At 42.4% G+C, this 18780-nt stretch overlaps 1 protein-coding gene across 1 annotated transcript in view; it reads left to right on the forward strand.

The window, feature by feature from the left end:
* The first annotated feature begins 5312 nt into the window (after window positions 1–5312).
* Window positions 5313–18780, forward strand: part of otud7a (OTU deubiquitinase 7A) — a 40956-nt gene continuing 27488 nt past the window's right edge. Inside the window, exon 1 of the mRNA XM_080504879.1 lies at window positions 5313–5414. The gene's annotated coding sequence lies outside the window, so the exon portion shown is untranslated. The remainder of the gene's footprint in view (window positions 5415–18780) is intronic.

Genomic DNA, 18780 nt, shown 5'->3' on the forward strand with positions numbered 1-18780 from the left:
CTCCTCTGTGCTCAAACCAAAGCTCAGGTAACAGTGTAGCACTCAGAATGGAAGGTAACCTGACTCACACAATACCTGGAGGCCTAAACTCGGGGGAGAAGTGCACAATTGGTGGTCTGTTCTAGCTCCATAGCCTGCATTACACACTGGGCCCAGGTGATAAGCTGGTGTAAACAGAAATTCAGCTGAAATTTCTTGTAGCCTGAAGAATAACTGAGCAAATTCTGCAGGACAATACAAGGAACGACGTGACAAATTGTCCCTCATCCCGCATATTAATTTTGTCCAATCTTCTCAAAGCTATGCCAATGAAAATAAAATTATAAAAAAAAAAAAACAATTACAAAGGTCATTTTGAGGTTAATTATTTCCTGACTGCATGTTTAATGATTTTAATTTTAAAAACCACAGACAAAAATTGCATGAATAAATCACATTATGCAAAACCATGTCTGCTTTATGCCAAAAACTACAATAAGGAGACAATTTTCTGCATGAAACAGAGCTTGAAACTTAATTATCTGGCTGAAACAAATTCCTAAAATTCTTTGATTTCTACATATAATATGTGGATCATTTTAATTTGGAAATTTAAATATGTCAACCTGGGCTTTGCGAAATTGGAAATGTTTTTAGTCACGAGTTTGAAATATTTGGAATGTCTGAAGTTGACGAATGAATCTAAACTAATGCATTTTAATATTTCCGGTAGCATGGAATGAGCCAAACAACAGTAGCCAAAAAATGTATTAAAAGATAATGATGCAGCGAGAAAGAAACTCACAGAAAGTAACCTTCAACACAGCTGCTGCAGATATCTGAGTCGTCTGAGTGCAAAGGAGAAAAGGTGATTAATTAGAATTCATAGGGAGAGGCAAACTGCATTGTGCACCACAATCATCAGGGTTTTAATATACAGCACCGACTCTCATCGATGTACAGTGGGGAGACGACAACATGACGCTGAGGACCTGACACAGATGGCAGGTTTACCTGTAGAACATGTTTTGCAGCCCACTTCACAGTCAATGCACTCTCCTGTATCAAGGTCCTGCACCTGCCCTGAAACACAAAGACCAAGGATAGTGGGTGTCTTCGTCTCGAGCTATAGTCCACACAGAAGCTCAGTTTGACAATTACCTATGTCGCACGATGCAGTTTGGCAGACCCCGTTCTGGAGTTTGTAGTGTTCTCGACATTTGGCACATATGTTGCCATCTGTGCAGAGTTCACAATTGGCGATGCAGGGCAGACAGGCATAGTGACCCCTGTCAGGATAGAGTCCCCGGGGGCAGTGTGTCCGACAACGACCTTGGTGGAGGAAACGTTCCTGTCCATCTTCATCTGGGGGGGGAGGAGAAGAACAGTTGTTATTACAGAATCAATTCTATTTCCTTATAATGAAGGTAGCCACTCTCTATAAAAGAACATTCTTCATAATAAATACAGAAACAAAATCAGCACCGGGCATAAAGGAGAGATGAGAGGGGCACTTTATCAACTGTATGAAAGTTCAGAGCCTATTCAAACTGATTGAAAGGCTGGAGGTGTCATGTGGCTTACGGAGTGAATCACTGGCAAATGGCAATTTCTGGGGCATGGGATTCGTGCTTTTCATTACTAGTAGAAAAAAAAAAAACCCTGAAAATGTTGACAGAAAATGAAAGCCATAAAAATCCCAATGAACTGATGGCTGCAGCTCAGCAAATTAACAGCAAATAGCAGATTGCAATGGGAGGTCACTTCCTGGCTGATGATGCTCCAGGTAATGTAAACAAGGGCATTCAGAGGGAAGTGTGAGGTCAAGACTATAGGCAGCCACAGAGTCTTGTGATGGCAGTGATGATTAACGCCGTGCCACCTGCTACGCACTTCGTCGAGCTGTGGCACCGAAGGCATCTCGGGCAGCAGTCGAGTTACAGCATTGTCTCATCTGCTCGACATTGCACAGAAGATGTGTGAGACAGGGGAGGAGAGGGTTCGGCAAACTGCTGCTGCCTTTTTTTTTTTTTTTTTTTACCCTTCGACTTAGACTCAGAGTCTCAACAACAAATCACACAGAGAATGAATCACCTGACAACAAACCACAAGTCTACAACACAAAGCAATCTATAGCGATGTGCTCTACAAAAGAATCCATTAATACAGAGTCACGACTGTCGCAATAATGCAAATAAAGGTGTGTGTGAGGAAAATACAGAGACTCCCACGTTAAGCCCAGTGAACTGCAACACTTCTAGCCCAAGGGGACCTTTTTTTTGCCTCTTGTGATTAACAAAGAGCCCATTCTGACATGATCAGATTACAGGGTGAAAACAGGGAAGGAAAAATGATCAAGCTTTCATTTCAAGCCTATTTCAATGGTATTGTTAACAGAAAAAGCAGCAAGTCCTGCAGCCAGTCTCACACTGTTTAACAAGAGTAAATGGTAAACCAGAGCAGAATGCTTCTGGACAATACCAAAGCCTTTAAAGAGCTTTGCTTTGGTAACCATTAAATAATGTTGTTTTGAGGGGAAAGGCCACCCTCTGAGTTGGATTAATGAATCTGGGACATGTTTTTTTGTTATTATTTAGCGTCTGCGAGGCCAAAACACAACGAAAATAGGGGGTTCACTCACAAGTCACAAGCATTTTTGTATTTTTTTTTTTGCATATTTGATCAATTGTGAGAAACATTAAATTATCCGATAAACTTTGTGTCCTTTGGGGAAGAAAAATAAACAAAAACATGATGCATAATTTCAAACAAGCCTAATGAGGCACGCCAGGTATTTAATCAATTTGACAATCGGAGCGTGCGAAGTGGACGAGATACTCACAAACTCCACAGGTAGTGCATTCAAACAGCTCGTGTCCGTCGCACTCCGAGCAGGTGGGATGACACAGGACGCACTGACTCTGGAGCAGAAACTGTCCGCTCGGACAAAGCGAAGACGGTTTGCCTGCGATTAATCCGACGCAGAGGACGAGATGGGTGAGAAACGCGGCGACGGACCTCATGGCTGCGCCCGAGGACTTTCAGCGAAAGTGAGGAGGGAGGGGGAGAAAAAAAAAAACCCGACAAAACCCCCCCCCAAAAAAACCGACAACACAAAAACAACTGCAGACAGACATCCAGCAGGGTCTCCGGAGACGCAGTGTCCGTGCGGCGGCGCGCAACACCAGCCCAGAAATAACTTGTCGGACCAGTTCGCTCAAGTGAAACACTGGACAATGAGAGCAGAGCGCAGGGAGCGTTTGGAAAATGATCCAGGAGAACACCCAGGGTGGATGTCACATGGATAGATAGATAGATAGATAGATAGATAGATAGATAGATAGATAGATAGATAGATAGATAGATAGATAGATAGATAGATAGATAGATAGATAGATAGATAGATAGATAGATAGATAGATAGATAGATAGATAGATAGATAGATAGATAGATAGATGGTGGGTTTCATTCATAGCATTTTTGAGCAGTCCCCAAGCTGCTGTGCGTTGTTAAAGTAATCACATTCACCCATTCACACACACATTCACCCACCACTGGAGGCGCCTGCCATGCAAGGTGCTCAGTCCATCCTTAAGGAGCAGTTTGCAGTTCAATGTCTTGCTTAAAGACTCTTCAACATGTGGACAGATGTCAACCTTCTCTCTCCCAACCAAGCCACTCAATTCACTCAACATCACTTGCACGGGTTTTGGTGGGAGTTAAAGGTCCCATATCACACCAGTTTTCAACATTTGCACGTAGATGTCAGAGGTCCAATAACATTGTATTAAAAGCATTATGTCCCAAACTCAGCCTTGGTCCTGAATTGCAGCCGGTCGAAAAGCCCCTTGGCTGAGCTCTACTGACAACAGGCAGTTTCTGTGTCTGTACAATGGGCTGTGTCTGTTCACGCCACTCTTGGGTAGAAGAAGATTATTAAGAATATTTCAGAAAAAAGACAGTGACAAATAATACCAGTGTTGATGTCATCTCTTCGGTGTCAATGTGTAGTGTTGTGTAGTGTAGCGTTGTGTGGAAAGGTTTCACAAAAAATGCATCCAAGCTCATATCTCTGTCATCAGTCAGCATGGCAGTAGTTTTTATAACTCAAACATACCACTTAGTTACAGGGAGATAAGTTATTTGTTATAGATAGATAGATAGATAGATAGATAGATAGATAGATAGATAGATAGATAGATAGATAGAGTCCAAAAAAATGACATTATATTTAAAAGTACAGAATGTAATATTATCTAATATGAAACTATTAAAAATAACATCAATGGTGGTGTAATTCCTTCGATGTCCATGTGTTGTGCTGCAATGATCAGAATCAGAATTAGAATCAGTTTTATTGCCAGATATGTTTAACATTTTAAGAATTTGACTTCGGAAGGAATGTGTAACATTAAATATTAACAATAAACAAAAAAATAAACAGTATTTAGCATCTAATATTTACAGGAGCTAAAGAAGATAAGGATGCCTTCATGTGGTGGGAAAGGGCCTTCTTCCACTTTCAAAACATGCATGTTTGTTAACAAACTGCAGAGTTTCCCACTGGGAAGGATGTAGCTTTTTTCAGAACTCACAGACAAAAATCTGTTTTATAATATGCAATACTCACTGATACCTCATGCATAGCCTCCAATTACCATATACGTATTTATTTACAGATATTGCTTTTCACACCAACCTGTATCATGTGCTATATTTTTTATATTCATTTACCGTTAAGTGATTAATATAACTGTGAAATACTTGCAGCGCCTTTACCTCCATACCTGCTGATGCAAATATTTTTGCACTCATTTGTATAAAACTCAGCTGTATTCTATATTGTTTAGTTTCTTTTTTATATATAGTAGAGTGGTTATCTTTTCCTGAATAAAGTATTCTCTTTTTTTCTCCTGTTTTCACTGCTGTAACAAGTGATATGCCCCGTTGTGAGATAAAAAAAAAGAAAAAAGTCTAATCCAACTCCGACAAGCAGGTTCAAAATATTGCAGAAGTTATTCAAGCTATTTAGTTACAGTCACGTGTGAATACTTGTAATTCATTGTTTCCGCTTCTGATTCATATTCTTGATCGATAGATTGATTTTTTTTTTAATAGATTTTAGTTTTGGTCCTCAGCATTTTGAACAAACCTCGGACGGCGTTGTTCTTGCTCGCGCACAGCGGCCTCTGGCGGCGGCTTGCGGGACGTGCAGGTGGGGGGGGGGGGGGGGGGGGTGGACGCGCGTCACCGCGCGACGTGACGCGGCTGGCGGAGGGGGCGTGGCCTGGTTCTGCTGCAGCGGAGAAACATGACATGGGGATGAGCGAGGGAGAGAGGGAGAGAGAGCGAGGCAGCCCGAGAGGAATAAGCTGCTCGTCAGAGGTCTGGACCGACAGCGTTACGATGGGGAGCAATGACTGAACACAGCACGGTAAGACACAGACACCTGATTTTATTATTTTTTTATTTTTTTATTTATTTACTTGTTTGTTTGCCTCCCCCCCCCCCACCCCCCACCCCCTACCCCCTACTCCCTCCCCACCACACACACATACACAAACACACACACACACACACGGCGCGACAGGGCGATTCATGGCTCATGTAGGTAGTGAACACAAAAGGCTGCCTCGCTCTGCAGACAGGTGCACCTGCCTTTACCCGAGTACGTGCCCTCGATGCCTCCAACTTCAGGCTCCGTGCGGATCGCTTTTGTTCCAGGTCGAGGACAGACACACCGACAGCAACAAACCACATCGACGGTTTGGGCTGAAACAGCAGCCGGTTCTCTTGGAGTAAAAAAAAAAAAATAACAGTGAAACATGGATGTGTGTGCTTAGTCACAGACCTTTTTGTGATGTGGGGGACATACAGTAGCAAATGTAGCCCACATTTGAGACTGTCTTCATGTGATGATAGCATTCTGCAAGGAAAATAGCTCACGAGCTTTTTGGATGCTGTGATATTTTTGAATAACAGCCACCAAGATTGTGTCCGAGGGGCTTTACGTGCAGATGATGATGGGATACATAACAGCGACATGTCTCATTTACTAAATCACAACAGGCTCACTTGTGGCCATGCATCCTGAAGCCCAGGAAAGCCTCACATTAACTGCAGACAAGGCTGTCTGGTCTCATTCAAGCTGCCAGTAGCTTTCTTTAATTGTTGGCCTGGTTCACAGTATCCAGCCTGCCGGTACAGATAGTGAGGCCACTGATTGGTTGCTATGGTATTTTTAAACCACATTCATGTCCCCTGACAAAGACCTACATAATAAAACCTCTAATCTATCATTAATACCAGCTTATATCCCAGCAAAGTACAACATCAGTGTGATAAACTCCACCATGGCTTCCCTCTTCTCCCTTACATCAGATCACTGATAATTTTTGTATTTATATTTTTTTATCACCTTCACAACTTATCCAGACAACTATCTACCTTGCGACTGGCCGTACAGGAGTGTGACTTGGAGGCAGAGGGTATCGTCGGTCCCGAGCAACAAAGCAAGGCCCGTGGCTGCCAGGCCGATGCCAGGCCATGCCAGGCCAATGCCAGGCCAGGCCATGCCAGCTCCACAGAGGGCTTCAGTGCAGCAGGGCACCGGGGAGAGGGCGCTTGGCACCTGATCAGTTACCACAGTGAATTCTGTTCCTGTCACTGGCATTTAGCTACAGAGAAGCAGAGCAGAGATGACGGTTGTTGTTGAACCCAGTTGGGCTTTCATGTCACCCAGGCAGGGCCGCTTTATCAAACCGCTCCACCACTGATTTGAAATGACAACCCTCTGCAAACATCTGCTCCAGTTGTTGCGCCGCCTTCTTCAAAACTACCCTGAACGGGGCAAAGTCCCGTCAGAAGAGATCTGTTGTGTTTATTAATATAACATCTGGGATTCATGGGATGCACCTCCGAGTTCAGCGAGTTTCCTTCCACAGGTATCGTTCAATATTAAGTTCAGTGATTAAAAGCAAAAACACAGAGGGATTTTGAAATCCCCCTGTTGGCATGTCTTCATGAATGCCCCCCCCCCCCACTCCCAGCCAAAGCTTCGTCCTCAGAGGAGCTCAAATGAGTCAAGAGCCCATGGTCATTATGGCCCAATCACTGCATGGCTTTGAAGTGGACCCTGTTCTTCAGGCATGGCTACAGGTGGGGGAGCGACATGAAGTGTTCTGTCTGCAGGCAGAGGGAGGTCAGCTAGAGGCCACGGAGAGAGAGCCGGGCCGGTCGAGGGGCTCCTCATACATCAAAATAGAGAGCGGTGTGGAGTCACTACACTGTCATACAATCAGTGTACGCCAGCCTTTTGAAGCCGGATAGCTACATTTTGGCTCACTTTTCTCTCTTCGGGCAAACCTACGGTTACATCTGTGTGTGGACAGAAATATGAACCCTACCTGGTAAACACAGACATATAAAGATCTAAGCCTTGTGCCATAAAGCTGCAATAAATCCTCAGAGCAGTATTCTGTTTTTTTAGTGCTTAACTAATGGCTTTAAATGCAGAAGTGCTGTAACATGCTGACTGCACAAACTGTTAAACTGTGATTTATGGATTTATTTGGAGCAAAGCTAGATTTGCCAGTGTTTCCTTGCAGGGCCCAAGCTTGTCTTTCATATCAGTTTGCTTCGAACGGCTGAATCGCCGAGGAAGTACACGTATCCCGTAACCGTAGTCTGAATGCACCAGCAGAAGCTTCAGGGTCTCAATAAAAGAGTTTGAAAGCCTCAGGTCAGGCCATGTTGAGTTTTTCAATTATTAAAGCAAGGGAATCTTAATTTGAGCAAATATGGTGAGCGCCAGATGATGACGTGAGGTTATACTCGCACATTGTTATTCTGAATCAGATGTCTTCAGTGTAAATATGGCCTTTATTATCAAATGCAGATGGCTTTCCATCAGTTATCCTCTCATCCATCCGTCTTTTTCACTCGCTTCCTACAGAGACTCGTCTGAAAGTCAGCACATTACAGTTGTTGTTCACGTAACCAATTCACCAAAAAAAAAAAAAACACAGACCACGTTTTATCCCTGTTAAATGGGCTTCACCTCCGCTCGATGTTCGGGGGTAGAACTTGAAAGAAAGAGAGACATTTGTCCTCGTCTTCATCCAGATGTGACAGGCGGCACCGGGGGCCAGGATGCTTTGTGTTTTGGCAGGAAGACAACCTGGACGTCAGCCTAGAGGCGTCCCGCACCTGACTGCATTGTGGTGCCTCACTTTGTCCGGAGCACAGTCTGAGAGCGGGGCTGGCTCCCGAGGACGTCCGCCTGTCCAAACGTTGGCCCCGGCGAGGGCCCTGGCGGGCACGGCCGTCCCCTGTCCCGCCTCCGATCGGCAAGGGAGCAGTTTGGAAATCAAACAGAACCGTGTTGCACAGGACACCCTCGGCGACTCGATTTAGATTCATGCAGGCCCCACAGTGTAGGTCATTTTCATTCATTCAGAAAAAAAAATAATAAAAAAAAATAGGTCAGGCCTCTTTCTCTCTGCAAAACCCAGGTGCATTTGTTGGAAACTCTGTGCATCTCCATTTTGTCACCCCCGTTTATTTTCCTTGATGGAGAGATTAAAAAGGGAAACGGGGGTTTAGGCTCAGCCTTGAGAAGACGGTTGGAGCTGCGCTGTTTTACAGCTTGCTTCCTCCGTCACTCATTTTGTTAAGTGGAGAAAACAAACGCCTTTCTGTCTGTCACTGCCGCTGCCCCAGCTCTCATCTTAATTCCGGAAGATGCAGTGTGCGATATCAAATGTTTACATGAAAAAAAAAAACCCCAGCAAAAAAATCCCATTTAGGAAACGTCGCAGAGCTAATTTGCTCCTTATTCTGCATGTTTTGATATCACCCCCGTCATTGTTGTGTCCCGTCTGACTAAAACGAAGAAGCAGAGAGATGAAATGACTCAACAGGGTTCAGGAACACGTTAGGTTTTTATAGGCATCTTGTGTTCATGTGGCTGTGCTGCTAATGCCGCTAATGAGACATCAGTTTGACGAGAACATGTGGCGGTTGGTCTGCTTCGGTCAGTCACCCTGAAGCCCTTTTCCACCCACCACCTTCTGATTCCCGTTTTTCTTTAAACAATCACTCACCTGTTTGGTCCAGACCTCATGTGAGGTTTCCTGTTGTGTAGGCGGGTTCACTTAACATTTATTGCTTTGTTTGATTATGCCTAATGAGAATAAATGATGACGCCTCAATGGGTGTTAGCGCTTTCATCCACTTTCATTTAGGCCGGCTTTGTCTTAAGTTAGAGTCGCAGACCCTGAAGTTTACAGGAAGTTTAAAGTCATTGTGAAACCTGAAAAACCATCTTTTTATTTTATTTTTTTTAGGTTTTTTTTTGGGGGGGGGGGGGGGGGGGGGGGGCTGCATTGTGGTGGATACAACTATTTCACATAAGAACACCCCCGGATTGAGTTTGGTTTGTGTTTCCAAGTTGTTTCTGCCATGTGTAGGTACTCCTCAGGGACATTTTAGTGTTTTAAAGTTGTATTCCTGAACAGGCCTACCGGAGAGCAACAAACACTGAGCAGCTGTTTGAATGATGAACTTTAACGTTAAAAAGAATTACATGGAAGTAAACTGCCAACCATAAAGCCTGTTTACAATGATGAAGACGAGAAAGGTGGTAACTTGTTTGTAGATAATGGTTAAGAACGGTTCAGTGCTTTTATCATATTTATGGAATAGCAGCCTATTCTCAAGCATAACGCTTTTGAAAAGCATTACTCTGACTTGTAGCCATTTAATCTAAACTATTATGGAATACTTCATATCTACAGTTATTGTGTTAATCTATACATTGACCAATGCTTGTTTATATTTTGATATTTTTCCTTTCTGTTTTTGCTCTTCCTCATGTCAACCTTATAATATTAGTGAAACGATGCATTTGTGTTCTGTCTGACTCCTTTGTTCCTCTGAATGAAATACAGCTTTGTGAAATTTGCCAATGATTGAATTTGATTTTTGCATATCGTCCGAACCTTCTTTGGAATTGGGGTTATAAGGTTGAAAGTAATTTTCAAAATACTTGTAATTTGCGTGTTTAAGGTACCCGAAGACACCTTTGATTGAGAGAGTTACGTCACTATTTTGCTTGGTCTTATGCCGCTTTTCAAAATGTCCTTTGAAATAAATCATTAATCATAGGAAACCTCAAGTTTCTCACAGCAGCCAGGCAAGGGCTTTGCACAGTACTCCTGTTGGCCTCAGTGTGTGAATGTGTGTGTAAATGGGTGTATGAAAGTCGAAAAGTAAAAAAATGATCTATTAATAAAAAAAGCAGTGTATTTACTTTCCAGTTCCCATCAGATCGGTGGATTACCTTAACGAAACGTCTCCGTCATTGCCGAAATGCTGAAATGCATTTGTGACGGAAAACTTGTTCCACTATGAAAGTGGGATATTATTTTGTTGGCATTCATCCTTCACATTGCAATATTAATAATCAAATAGCGGTTACTGATGTATGACACATCTTTCCTCTGCAGCACACCCCCACCCACTGACGGCTCTCTCTGTGGGTGTCAGTTTGAGAACACGCATCAGAGCAAGTTACTCAGTCTAAGATCTCTCGTTCCAATTCCAACGTTAAAGGTTTACCTGAAAGATCTCCTGCAGACCTTCGGTTCCTAAATGTCCCACAAGCATAATCAGAGTTTTCTGCTTATTTATCATCCTGTAACTCTTTGGTACAGTAGCTTCACAGTATCTAAATTTATCACACAGCTTCTCATAATTGTTGATTCTGCCCAGGTCGCAAGAGCAGCTGCATTTTAGGAGTATATGAACTTGTTTGCTGCATTGATCATGAGCTCTTTCTTGGCAGCTCGTTGTTACTTTGACTGTAGTGGACTATGCTTCCTGCTCTTGTTGAGTTGTAGCCCGTTTGTGATCTGTTTACAAAACACATGAGTGAGCTCTGGGTTCTGTCCTGCTCTTAACAATGTGTTATTACAACACACCATCATTTGGATTCCAGTGTGACTGTTGAGTGTTTTGGATTATTTTTCTTTGAGAATCATCAGGGCATCACTCTATCATCCCTGATGAGGATACACTGACTGTGGTCCAATTTCAATCATGTGTATTCAGGTCTTCAGGTTTGGGCATTTTAATGCACAAATGATTATTTTGTTGTTGTTTTTTTTATATCGATGTTACATCTCAAGATACATAGACATAAACAACAAGGAGCTTTAGATATTTTGATTGAAGTATATTTTATTATCTCGATGGTATGCGTCACTATCAATCAATATTTCAACACAATTCTACAGATCCTGAGGTCTATTTGTGTGATTAGGCATGTTTAGGCTATCAAAAATGCAGAATAGCGCAATAGAATAGAATAAAATAAAATAATTCCTTGCATTCCAATAGTAATAATAGCAATAATAATTGCCATATAACTCAGTGAAGCGATGCCCAATAATGTGCACTGTGAAGGGAACATTTTCATGTGTTGAGAAGCTCAGCAAGGGACTGGCATTAAACATTAGGTGTGGCGAAGAATGCCTTAGTTTGTAGTGTTGATTTAAGTTATACAGGTGCCGCTATACAAAATAACTTTTAAACTATTAATAATATCGGGGAAGAAGGAAGTTTAGCCTCATATGCTGGGTTCATGTGTAATATAGTTATGGTTTTAATCAGATTCTGTTATGATCTCATTTAAATAAGTAGTGTATACCCAAATAACAGACATCAAACTGAAACACAGAGAGAATAGGCTTCTCTCTCTGTTTAGAAATAAATGAACCCATCAATTACTCTTTCTATTACTATTACTATTTCTTTCTCTTTTCCACATTTTTACACAAAAAAAATATGCATTACCCCAAACAGCAGCTACAATAAAACGTTGACAATTTGCAAAAGTCATGAAGATAATTAAGTTACTCTACCAACCTACAAAGTCATCATTTGTGTATCATCGTTTGTGCACCCTGCAAGTGTTGTTTATTCGGGAACCTGTAGGTCTGCAGGTTGTAAAGCATTTTTTCTTCGATACTAAATTAAGAATAAGGTTATGTGATATTGCTCTCTCCACCTACTTGAGTGTTCATACAGAGTCATGCACGCACCCACCCACCCACACAGTCGTTCCTCAACCGGTGATACGCAGTACAATACTGGTATTGTGAGATGCAGACTGGGATATAACAGGTGTCAAAACATTTTCCACTAGTGTTTCTTCTCTTATTACAGGGAAGATGTCATTATTCCTATTTGTGTGTCGTGGGACAATGGCGGCTGCCTGCCAGCTGAAGCACGTTGTCAGATGAAACATCTTTATTAATTTCACAACAATCCTTCAGATCATTGGAGTCCATAAAGGCAAATTATATTGAAATAATCATGCTGGAAATGGGGTAAGCACTGAATCATATGTACAGTGCATCCATAAATATTCATGTATATATGATTTCTTCATTTTTGAAGTTTCTAATGAATTTGCAAACATTTAAAAGAAAAAGTTTTGCGGGGAAAAAATGAGGCATGATTGCTTTCCAGATTCAATTTGTTATATTTCTCTCTCTCTCTCTCTCTCTCTCTCTCGCTCTCTCGGGCCCCGGGATAAAGTAGTATCGAGGTTTTATGGATGGAAATGAGTTCGAAAATCATCGTTACAATTAGAGGATTATGTCCTGTCCATACATTCCTCCCTAAACCAGTGCTTCCTCGTTATCACGATTTACTGGTATAAAGTCTGCGTTGGCAAACAGTGACAACGTACACAAACATCTGTGTGTCGCACACTGAGGACACTCTCTCTCAGCACAAACACAAATAGGACACACCAGCTGGCTTCAGCGAGTGAGTCCCTTTCTCTTACGTGGGATCAGAAGAAAGGCTAAAGATTCATCAGAATCAGCTCGCAGTTCTCTTTTGCCCTCCTCTGCACATTCCCAACTTTGGCTTCTATGTCAATCATCCATTCACCAAGTGTCTCATAGACCCCAGATATATATATATATATATATATACAATAGTTTTTTTTTTTTTTAATGTATCAATTCTATCAACAGCCATAGAATTTTTTGTTCTACTCTGAATCGAGAACCTTCTGCTTGGGAAAGGCCTCAGTGTCTAGCCACTGCTGTCTGCTTGTGACAGTCTGTGGAAAAGGGGACGAGTCTGGGGGGAGGGGGGGGGGGGGGGGGTGTTTGGTGGCTGCAGAGGGACGACTGAAGGAACTGACATTTTAAGGGGTGACGATCTGCTCCGTGCCTCTCAGCATCCAGCTCATTGTTTGGGCGCACGCTGCACTCACAGCTGAGCTGTGTCTGCGGCTCTGCTGGAACCACACACCTGCCTCGACCTATAAGGTCGGACCCCGGCGTTATCGGTTGCTTTGTTAAATTGAGTTACTGCTCGTTGTGTGACCGCTGGTCTGGATGTGCAGTCTGCTTTCTGTCTTTTAAGCGATCAGAGCCACAGATAATGCAGGAAAACACACAGTTGTGACGGTGAGTTGTAATTCTGTTTTGTTTTTTTGCTGCATCACATACATCCTCAACTCTTTTTGAGTGCGGCTCCGGTGAAAACCAGAGTCATTAAGAGCTGCAATAATCGACACCTTATACACATATGAAATGTTTAAAGAGGGAATTTGTCTCCTTATTTTTTTTTTTTAAATTTTTTTATCATCGGAGCAGAGTGGGATTGGAATAAGTCTCTCGAGATCTCTCACAATCCAAACTGTAAACAAGAAAGCAAATAAGACCCTTTAAACAGTGAGCCTGTAAACACCGATGTCGTTAAACCTGTTTAAAAGCATTCAGGTGCGAGTCGGCCTCAACCGAGGTACAAATGAATCTTATCCAATGCTGCCTTACAAAGTGGCTTCTCGTCACACTCTTAAAAGTGTTGGTTTGTATTTGTACTGTACACAGCACAGGACCAACTCACGCTGCCCTCTGCAGCATTAATCAGAATTGACCTCAAATATTAATCTGATAAGACTTTTTTCTTTTTTTTTTTTTTGGGTGCAATTTTACAACAACTCTCCAGTTGCTGAATCTGCTGTGCTGGCGGTGTGCAGCGCAGCAATGAGATGCAACATGACATTATTGCTTCCAGCAGCATCTTCCTCGCAGCATGTAAAAGGCAGGTGCGCAGACGTCTCCCTTTTGAAAGAGCACAGCTCTGGCAGAAAATGGAAATACGATAGTGCGCGTGTTTGTTCGTGGCTTCATTACAAGTTCCCGACGAGGGGGGTCAAGTACTCGGGAGTCTCGCGCTTGATTTGTTCCCCGTTTTTCGTCCGCCCATCGATTTTTGGGTGTCGGCAGCTGATTTCTCAGGGAGCCAGCGGAAAGACGTGCCACGCGTAAGACTCGGAGGAAGTGAAGAGAGCCCGATGGAAGGATGGGGACGAAAGAACTTGGAGCTCTCAAAATTGAAGGCGACTCAATGTGATGCAGCCCGCGGCAGGTCACGACCCCGTCGCTGGAAACGTATCACGCCACGGCACTGATCGAGACAGCCCCCCGAATACCAGCAGTGTGGTTTAGAAGCACTGGCTCCAACTTCATGTTAACAGGGTCAAAGATACGTACTAAAACTGAGGCTGCACGATTAATCAGTATTAAATCACAATCAAATTATTTTGAGATGTGAAAATTGGAAAATCGTGCTGACAATTGTCATCCCAACAAACAAAAAGAAAAGAATAGTGATACAGAATTTAGAGTTTTGACAAGGTATTGGTATCTAATTATGTCAATTTTGAAGTCTGAGGTGAAAGTGCATGCTCCTATACAAAAACTTGACGGGTTCAGAGCAGAAACAGGAGCCCATTTACACCATGTGACACTGCCTTTCATGAAGAGATTTCACATGTAACAGAACTGAGTTCAACTGATTGCCTGGCTTTACACAGTAATCTGATTTTTTTTTCCACGTGTCCCCTCCGGAAAATTAATTGGCCACCCGTGCTATGCTGTAGAAAGATGGCAGATATGCTTGAACACTTTACTGTCGCACGCTGACCACTAGTGAGTCACATACAGTCTTCACAAGTGCAAACTGCAGTCAGAGGAGGGACGGAGGATTGAGGCTGAATGACTGATAGACCACAGTGCTTTCACTCTTCATTGGAATTCGCTGATAGAATCTTGCGCTCTCGAGCAACAACTTTTGAAACGGCTAAAGTGCCTGGTTTATAGTCTGGTGAGACATTGTAACATCCAGCTAACTTCATTTCCCAAGCCGCAAAACTTTACCATGTCCCGAAGCAAGCTAATGGGTTGTGTCAATTGTTCAATATTGATTTGAGGTGGAAATAATGTGGTTTCCCGGAAGTGTGCTCATTTGTTTCTCCTGCATGTTATTAGCCGCCAATGTATTTATTTTTTTATTTTTTTTCTCCATCGATGTATTTTTTTTTCCAGTTACCGCCTATGTTCATCCATTATAGTCACGCTGCTTTGTAACGATTGTCTGAAGGTCTGTTCGGGTATTAAAATATCAGCGCCGCATTCATTACTGCGGGAGTAACATCCATGTTTTCTCCCTCTGACCATAACTGAGAGGCTGTCTTGACATTTGGCTGCGCCCAGGCATGCGAGCAAGTACGGGGTAAAAATGAATGCCATCTTTAATTAGCTGTCTTCTGTGTTTTGGCAGCCCGTTGTGGAAGCAGTTGCTCTGTTAGCTCTCAGATTGGTACACACACACGCTATAGTTAACACTTTTTTTTTGGTAGTGGGGTGGGGGGCACACATGCACGCATGTTTGTGCTCTCTCACACTCCAGAGACGGGGATCATAGGGTGTTTATCTTGCACTGTTGAACACAGCAGTTTCAGCCTGTTGGTGCTTGGCCCCGCTCACAGTGGCTCAGCTCACACGCTGCTGATGAAGCCACAGTTGGCACGGCCGAGCCGTTTGTCCGAGCCAGAATAGAAGATTTTATTCTCCGGTCGCCTTGAACAACCCGAAACATTGCCTCCGGCCGAGGACGGACTCTTTGAGGGCTGCAGGGCTTAATTTGTGTTTAACCTACAAGCCCACATCTTATGTCCGACCCTTGCTGGTACAGGTCCCTCGCCACTATTTTGCCAACCCGGCTCCGGTTTTAGGTTTCTGCAGTCCTGCTGACTCTTTGGAGTCGTGTTCATGTGACTCTGGGAATCTGTGGAAGGAGCTGGTTGTGTACACAGCGGTGCATCGAACCATTTTCTAATACATTTATCATGAAAAGGTCTGTACACTGTCTTTTAATCAATCATTTGATTATTAATCATGAATCAAAATATAAATTGGAACTCGTAAATATACTGCACTGTTTGTTGTGTGCATTAGATGGCAGTAGTGAGTCGTTGTCCTTTCCAGTTTTTCATCTCTTATGAAATTCTTAGTAATTACCAAAATATTTCAGTTTACAATATATTTGATATTCAATCTGTCCCCGTAACTACAGCACAACATTACACCAATGGAATTACAACGGCTGTTTTCTTTTATTAGCTTATTTTCAAAAGTTTTAAATTAAAGATAGTATTATAAATTGTGACTTTAATAAACCATGTTCTCTTATTGTTTTTTCCTGCATGGAGGAACTTTTATTGGAGAAGATGCTAAATCCATGTCCAGTTCCAAAGTGAACATCATTGTCATTTAATCTAAAGCTTTAGTATTTTAGATAGATATTTGAGAGACTTCTTAAAAGAAAGACCAATCAATCCAAAATGTTTGCTTCAGAATAATGTTGATAAATTCCCCATACACAGGATGTGGTTCTCGGTATTGGTGTCATGACTGAAAGTGTGACCCCCAGTGGACAAGTTGAGAAAGGTTGTTACGTTTATGGCGAACAATGCACCTTCTTTGATATCTACAGTCTTTGCAAGGTCAGATTGAATTCTCTTGTGGACCCTGGGCCAAAAGTTTGATAGCACATGACATTTTTAGGAAAGCCCCTCCCCTCCTCTCCTCTCCTCTCCTCTCCTCTCCTCTCCTCTCCTCTCCTGGCTGATTTCAAGTTTGAGGCCGACACCAGATGTTGTGCCACTGGCGAGTTGAGCAGCAGCTTGTCACCATGTGACATCCAGTCTTTATAAAAACATTTCTTCCACCATCACCAGACTAAATAATTTTACACTTTGTCATGGGAAGGTGGTGCTGCAGCAGGTGTAGGGTGCGACGAGCCACCCTTCAACACTTTCAAACATGTTCCCCCCCAAAAAAAGAAAATAAAGACGACCATTTACCACTCACAATGTGGTGAGTTAATTCCATACTTTTCAAAGGTGACAGATTGTTGGCTTTAGTTTGTGCCGACAATGTGAATGTCTTGTGTAAATTTAGTTGTGATAGCTGTTTACACTAGTATAAAGTGAAAAGGGGAACATTCAAACTCAGTGCAAGTAGTACTACCAGGCTAGGTTTATGCGAAAAGGAAAGAAACGCATATATTTTAACACCAGTGTACAATTTTACTATCTGTAATTAACGCAATTTGATGTCAAAATTTGGAATTTCCCTTTAAAATGTCAGCGTTTTATGTTCTGGCATACAATCCTCGTGATGCATTCAATTGTTTTCTGACATCTGCCCTACATAAATTCACATTTGAAAACAGAATAAGTGAAATTCCTGCAGTGGTTGACCTTGGTTTGCATATTTCAGATGTGCTGCCGGACCATTTCTGAGCCATGGTGGAGATTTCAGTGCAAAGTGTAGCGTGTAAGTGTTTGTACAGTATGTTCACCTCCCACCTGCTGTGTATCAGCCATGCATGTGGGCGATCAGCACTCACTATGGAGACAATTATCTCAGCAATAACTCATCCTGTTAGTGTGAGTTGGATACATATATCCACATATGCAGTACATGCACACTGGTGAAGCAGCCTGCATCACGTTTGCTCGTTATTCTGGAAAAAAAGGTGTTTTACAATGACAAATAAGCTTCTGCGCATGAGGAACACATTGTGTCAATTCTTATTTTAAGCTATGATTTACACTTTTGAAATGCTAACAAAAGTTTCACTTATTTTTTTTTATTGTGGGTTTTTTCCTCCACCTATATAATTTCACACGCCAGCCAGTGGTTTCCAGTATTGAAGCTTTATGCCGTCATCAACAAAACGAAGGAAGTGTTTGGTGACGACCTGCTCTACAGAATTAGCATCCTTAATGCAGAGAGGTATACATTATATTTCAGTGCTTAAAATAAAAGCGAGCGGTGCAGGATTTCTAATTGTGAAAAATGGGCTCTCAGAAGCTATTAAGTCCATCAACTGAAATCATCACACAGTGGCTTTATTGTCTTGTGGTGTAAAGTGCATCATTTTAAATGCCACTTAATTAAAAAAAAAAAAAAAAAAAAAAAGCATCTTGGGTACTTGAATTGTAAACATCTGCAACATACAGTTCTCAGCAGGGAGGATCCAGCAGCTCCATGTGTGGTTTATTGATAATAGTCTGTTTCATAATACGCCTATTATTTATGTAAAACCATATCCCAGATTCTATATAACAGTAGGGTGCTTTGTTTATACCAGATCTAATTAGATATTTATTGTTTAATACTTTGAGACTGTTTGATTTCCATATAGGCCAGGGGTGTCAAACATGGTCCGGGCCAAACCTGGGACAACCCGGCTTGCAGGAGGACTTGCCTTAGTGTGAGAATTACCAAGAAACCTGGATCTGCTATTTGGAGCTTGACCACCAGGGGTGGGACGTCGGGGTCAGGAAGGGAGCACAACACAACACTTGCTGTGTTTACATGGTCATTTTCTTTGTCAATCTCATTAAAATATTTCCAACT

Source organism: Blennius ocellaris, assembly GCF_963422515.1.
Source record: "Blennius ocellaris genome assembly, chromosome: 11".
Classification (NCBI taxonomy): domain Eukaryota; kingdom Metazoa; phylum Chordata; class Actinopteri; order Blenniiformes; family Blenniidae; genus Blennius; species Blennius ocellaris.